Here is a 6,919-nt window from a genome sequence, read left to right as displayed (position 1 = left end):
TCCTTGGGCCCCTGCACATGCCTGGGAAGACCCAGAAGAAGCTCCTGGCTCCTGGTTTCGGATAGGTGTAGCTCTGGCCGTTGCGGCCAATTGGGGAGTGAACCAGCAGATAGGAGACCTCTCTCCCTCCCTCTCTCTCTCTCTCTCTCTCTCTCTCTCTCTCTGTGTGTGTGTGTGTGTAGCTCTGACTTTCAAATAAATAAATCTTAGAAAAAAAAAAAAGAAACAGAACTCCAGTTGATAATTTGGTGCCTCCATAAAACAAGCATTTGATTAGGAAGTGTTGATTTGCAGCCATGGTTCAGGAACTGTGTTGAATCATAGGTTGGGTGAACCGTCATTCCTCTCCTTACCCAAGGGCCAGGACAGTGAGTATGAATGGGGGTCCTCAGCAGCTCTGGTGAGGAGGCCCCTGGCGCCGGAGCAGGGCTGGCCGGGTCCAGTCTCCGGCAAGGTCTGTTTCCAGCTGTGTCTTCACTGATCACTGCAGGTTACAGGTGGACGAGATGATCAGTGTGAAGACTCTGTCCCTGGACACAGCACAGAAGGGTGCACAGTGAGCAGCCGACCCTCAGCATCACAGGGATTGGCTCCAGGATCCCACGGATGCGGATGCCTTCTCTGCCTTATATAAAATGGCATAACATTTGCATATGCTCACGAACTCTAAATCATCTCTAGATTGCTTCTAAGATCTACTACAATGTGAACACTATGTAGACGGTTTTTATGCTGCAGTTTAAATGTGGCCTATTTTGATTGTTGTATTGTTAATCTTTTATTATTTTTTCTTTTTTAAAGATTGATTTTACTTATTTGAAAGGCAGAATTAGAGAGAGAGAGAAAGAGAGAGAGAGAGAGAAATCTTCCATCTGCTGGTTCATTCCCCAAATGGCCACAATGGTCAGGGCTCAGCCAGACTGAAGCCAGGAGGTTCTTCCAGGTCTCCCACATGGGTGCAGGGGTCTAAGTACTTGGGCTATCTTCCTCTGGTTTCCCAGGCACATTAACAGTGAGCTGGATTGGAAGTGGAGCAGTGGGGACTCAAACTGGTGAACATCATAGGCAGTGGCTTTACCCACTATGCCATGATGCTAGCCCCCAATCTTTTATTATTTAAAAAAAAGTGGGGCCGGCACTGTGGCACAGCGGGTTAAAGCCCCAGCCTGCAGTGCCGGCATCCCATATGGGCACTGGTTCAAGTCCCGGCTGCTCCACTTCCTATCCAGCTCCCTGCTATGGCCTGGAAAAGCAGTAAAAGAAGGCCCAAGGCCTTGGGTCCCTGCACCCACATGGGAGACCTGGAAAAAGCTCTTGGCTCCTGGGTTCAGATCAGCTCAGCTCTGGCTGTTGTAGTCCTTTGGGGAGCGAACCAGTGCAATAGAAGTTCTCATTCTCTGTCTCTCTCTCTCTCTCTCTCTCTCTCTCTCATTCTCTCTCTCTCTCTCTTGCTCTCGCTCTGACTCTGGCTCTACTTCTGGCTCTACCTCTCCCTGTAACTCTGTCTTTCAAATAAAAATAAAATAATTGTTTAAAAAAAAGTTTTCCATTTTTAGTCCACAGGAGGTTGAATGTGCTGATGAGAAACTGCAGACTGAGGGTCAGCTGTGTGGGCTGTGGGTTCTTCCTCCTGGGGGAGAGAAAAGCTGTGTGTAAAAGAGAAAACGGGAGCATCCGGGCCCAGCAGACACAATCCTGGGTGGATGCTTGTCGCCAGGACTGGAGTCTTCAGGTACAGCTCTTGACCAAGCAGGACCTCAGGGGAGCCCAAGCCTTGTTCTTCTCCAAAAGAGACCAGGGGAAGATGACCTCAAGGTGTCCCTCACCCAAAGCAAACATCTGGGCTGCCGCTTGCCCCATTGGCATGAAAGTGCCTTCCAGGAACCAGGCACTTCAGAGCATTTGAAAGAGCTCCCAGCAGGGGCCATTGGCTCCAGACAAATAAACATGGAGTCCATCTTCCAAGGCTCACTTTGTGCTCAGCATTGCCTGAATAATCTATCGCAAGGAGAGTATTTTAGTCCTGTGGAATTATCCGCAATTGCACGTCAGCTCGATGAAGAGGCGAGGATGAGAATGGCAGAAGGAGGAGTAACCAGTGAAGACTATTGAACATTTTTACAGCAGCCTTCTGGAAACATGGGTGACAGTGGGCTTTTTTTTTTCTCTCTCTCTCTCTCTATTCAAGTTATAAGCAATGCCTTGACGGTTTGGGGTTTGGAACAAATCCTGTTCAACAGTCCAGAGTATCAGAGGCTCAGAAGTGATTCCATAAATGAAAGATCATTTATATGCAATTACAAAGAACACTGGTTCACTGTTAGAAAATTAGGAAAACAGTGGTTTAACTTGAATTCTCTTGCTAGGCCCAGCATTCATATCAGATACACACCTTCACTTTTCTTGGCTCAATTACAGCAGGAAGGTTATCCTATATTTGTTATTAAGGATGATCTGCCAGCATGAAGCTGACCAACTCCTGCAGATGATCAGGGCCCAACAGATGCACAGACCCAAACTTACTGGAGAAGAATCAGCACAACTAAAAGACCAGAGAGTCCATAAAACAGACCTGCAACGAGTCTTAGAAGCAAATGATGGGTCAGGAATGTTAGATGAGGTGGAGGATCTGCAGAAGGCTCTGGCACTAAGTTACCAGGAAATTGACATGGAAGATGAAGAGGCAGAAATCCACAGGGCTATTCAGCTCAGTATGCAAGGTGGTTCCAGAAGTATGTATCAAGATATTCCACAGATGTCAAGTACAGATCTTACTGCAGAAGAGCTGTGGAAAAGTAGCCTACTTGGAAACGCGGCGGCAGCAGCAGCAGCAGGTAGATCCCCCAGGACAGGTTTCCCATCCCCGTGAAAAGCTGACCATGAGTTTTGGAGCCCTTGGGAATGACCTAGATGATGCTATGAATGAAGAAGACATGCTTCAGGTAGTTGTGACCATGTCTTTAGAAACTGTTCAAGGGGCTGGCGCTGTGGTGTACTAGGTGAAGCCGCCACCTGCAGTGCTGGCATTCCATATGGGTGCCATTTCGAGTCCCAGCTGCTCCACTTCCAATCCAGCTCTCTGCTATGGCCTGGGAAAGCAGTAAAAGATGGCTCAAGTCCTTGGGCCTTTGCACCCACATGGGAAACCTGGAAGAGGCTTCTGGCTCCTGGCTTCGGATCAGCCCATTTGGGTAGTAAAACAGTGGATGGAAGACCTCTCTCTCTCTCTCTTTCTCTCTCTCTCTCTCCCTCTGCCTCTCTGTAACTCTGCCTTTCAAATAAATAAATAAAACTTAAAAAAAAAGAAAGAAATCGTTCAAAATAATTTGAAAACAGAAAGGAAAAAATAATACCTTTAAAATCTTTAGATACTCATATTTTCCAACATGATCCTGTATGGCAACGGCATAGGATCCATTTCCGTAATGCATTAAAAAGAACAGTGTTCAACAGAGGAAATGAGACTTCCAGGTGGTTTGCAAACAAAATGATGAAAAATGGGAAAATTTGTCAGTTGTAAGACTAAGTAATAATCCTCCATGTACTAGCCAAAGGCATTCAGCAATTAAAGACATTTAAAATAGTTTTCTAAATGTTCCTTTTTCTCTTCTGACTGTGCAGAATCAGAGTGTTTTTCTTGGACCTTTTCGCAGACCATCCCCTTAGCTCTTGCCACAGAACTTTTCCTGTGCGGTTTTTCTTTCTTTTCTCCTGTTGTAGGTAATTTGGCTCACTTTCTTTCCTCTAAGAGTTACTTTTATTTCTTATTAACCAAATTAACCTTTGCAGGGTAATGTCTGTTGTCTGTATTGATAATAGTAATGGTTCCAAAAGGATCAACTGTTCTCCCTCCAAATACGTGTATTGTGCACTTGGATGTTTTCTCATGCCATTTTCTCCAATCACAACTTATCTGGCTTTCATTACTTTTCTATAATTCTTAAATACGCTCATCTTTGTTGAGGTGTCCTGTTTAAGCCCTCAGCGGTACAGCCATCATTTCATGGCTCTGGTGCATTCCCGAGCTCTGACGTCAGCCTTGCATGGGAGTTGAGAATACACGTACGTTTTTGTTTTTGTTTTTTAATGTGAGTATGGGCCTTCTTTTCTTTTTTTTTTTTTTTAATTTATTTGAGAGGTAGAGTCATAGACAGTGAGAGAGAAAGACAGAAAGGTATGAATGTCTTTTCAATTATGTCAGAACTTTACAAATTCATTGTAACCCCCTCTTCTTGCACCTTCTTGTTTCCTAAAATAGAAGCATAGTACCCAAGTAGATTTCCTTCTGATAGACGATTTTACATGTATCCCACCATGGATGTTTGATAGACAAAATTTGGTCTTCAATTTTAGTAGCAGTTTCCTTTTATTTTTTTCTTTTCCATGTACAATGGAGTCTTTACAGCACATTTGTAAATGAATGTAGACTCTGCTTCACACCTGTTTGTACTAGGTGTAGCTTGCCAGAGATGGTGATCTGTAACATGAAAAGAGTTCACTAATCAAAATATATTTAAGGGGCCAGCGCTGCGGCGCAGTGGGTTAAAGCCCTGGCCTAAAGCGCCGGTATCCCATATGGGCGCCAGTTCTAGTCCCAGCTGCTCCACTGTCAATCCAGCTCTATGCTATGGCCTGGGAAAGCAGTAGAAGATGGCCCAAGTCCTTGGGCCCTGCACCCCTATGGGAGACCCGGAAGAAGCTCCTGGCTCCTGGCTTCAGATCAGCCATTTGGAGAGTGAACCAGGGGATGGAAGACCTCTCTCTGTCTCTACCTCTCTCTGTAACTCTGTCTTTCAAATAAATAAAATAAATCTTTAAAAAAAGAAAATATATTTAAATTTGTACTGTGATCTGAGAGTTGCATCATGTTTAAATAACTTAAGGTTTATAGGAGTCACCGTACTTAATGTGTGTAAATAAAGTCCTTAGTTTCGATAAGCATTGTATAATTAAGGTGCACAGAGTTTCTTGCTGGGTCAGTGCTGTAGTGTGATTCTGATGAAACTTAACCACATCTCTCTGAAACGGGCGGGTTTCATCAGCTCCCTACTCCCCATTCCTTTCAGAAGCCCTTTTGGATGTTGAGTTGTTTAAAGGCTAAAATTCAAGAAGAGTGTTCAGCCAAACACTTGAAAAGTTAAGAGCATGCTGTGTGGCCCTACTGATGTGCGGCTGCACATGTTTAATCTGGGAAAGTTTTCTGACCTATGATTTACTGCTAAATCATGCACAGAGAAGATATCTTTTATTTATGATTGTTTTTTCCTTGGCTAGAACAGATTTTTTTAGTTATTACTTTGTGCCAATTAAAATTTCTGAAATTTCTTTACTTTTACAGAAAATTAAGAGTTTTATTGAAAAATGTAAAGTTTTAACAACTGAAAATGTTTCAGATGAATTATAAAACTTTAGAATTGCAAGGAATGTTGGCGTTTTATACTGCTCCCTCAGGATTTACAAAACTGAGCAGTTTAAGACTGAACATTTATGCAAGGATCCCCAGGATGTCAATCATCGTTTCCATGCATATTTGGTTTTTATCTCTTCCTGTTGGAAAATTACATCAAACTTTCCAAAAACTTCAGCTGATGCTACCTAACATAAAATGAGAAAACTAAAACACATTTCAAAGTTTTTTTTATCTTCAGAGCTTCTGAAATTCCTATATTGTACACCCTACTTAAAGCACTTAAGAAAATGTGGCATGGTGATGTGTCTGTGTTAGGGACTCGTTTACGGCACAGCTGAGCACACATTGGATACATTTCAATGTGTTCTTTTTTTTTTTTAAGATTTATTTTATTTATTTGAAAGACAGAGTTACAGGAGAGGTAGAGCCAGAGAGAGAGTGAGGTCTTCCATTCCGCTGGTTCACTCCCCAAATGACCACAAGAGCTGGAGCTGAGCTGATCTTCTTCCAGGAGCTTCTTCTGGGTTTCCCACTCGGGGGCAGAGCCCCAAGGACTTGGGCCACCTTCTACTGCTTTCCCAGGTCATAACAGAGAGTTGGATCGGAAGTGGAGCAGCTGGGACTAGAACTGGCGCCCATATGGAATGCCGGCGCTTCAGGTCGGTAGTTTGCTGTGGGATTGTTAAATGTGGCAGGCAAATCTAGAATCACTAATGAGCTGCCATCTTGTTTGGACGGTCTTAAATTTAATTGAATGTTTATATTCCATTTCTTAATTGGCCACTGTGAAAAAAATGCCAATGCTTTATACCACAGTATCAAAAAGTATAAAAATTATATGAAGCTCTCGGTCACACATCAGGAAATGCCATTTACTGTAAACCATATGCAAGAAGGTCAATAACAATGGAATTCCTGATGACTGTCCTGCCTAAGAACTTTATAAACATTTCCATTCTGTTATACCAATTGCAAACACTTTAGTGTTTAAATATTGGTATCATTTTTCTAACGTGTAATTTGTATTACTGGGGTAAAATAGGTATAGTAGTATTGCGAATGTTTTAAGTAAAATTTAAACCAATTGGAAATAATACTTTTATATTTTCAGATGTCATGGATTTAATAAGTAGTTGTATTCTAAAAATTCAGAGTAACTAAGCTCTGATCTAAAACTTTATTTTATTTAAAAAAAAGACTTATTTATTTATTTGAAAGAGTTACACAGAGAGGAGAGGCAGAGAGAGAGAGAGAGAAAAAGAGAGAGAGACAGAGAGAGAGAGAGGTTTTCCATCTGTTGGTTCACTCCCCAATTGGCCGTAATGGCCGGAGCTGCGCCTATCTGAAGCCAGGAACTTCCTCTGGGTCTCCCACGCAGGTGCAGGGGCCCAAGGACTTGGGCCATCTTCTACTTATTTCCCAAACCATAGCAGAGAGCTGGACTGGAAGTGGAGCAGCTGGATCTCGAACCGGCGCCCATATGGGATGCTGGCGCATCAGGCCAGGGCA

At 43.1% G+C, this 6,919-nt stretch overlaps 1 pseudogene; it reads left to right on the top strand.

The window, feature by feature from the left end:
- Positions 1-1,947: 1,947 nt before the first annotated feature.
- LOC100339890 (ataxin-3-like) lies at positions 1,948-3,350 on the top strand (annotated as a pseudogene).
- Positions 3,351-6,919: the final 3,569 nt, after the last annotated feature.

The sequence above is a fragment of the Oryctolagus cuniculus genome, chromosome 11 (genome assembly GCF_051225735.1).
Source record: "Oryctolagus cuniculus isolate XC-2025 breed Fujian yellow rabbit chromosome 11, ASM5122573v1, whole genome shotgun sequence".
Classification (NCBI taxonomy): Eukaryota; Metazoa; Chordata; class Mammalia; order Lagomorpha; family Leporidae; genus Oryctolagus; species Oryctolagus cuniculus.
This window is presented reverse-complemented; position numbering and strand designations above follow the sequence as displayed.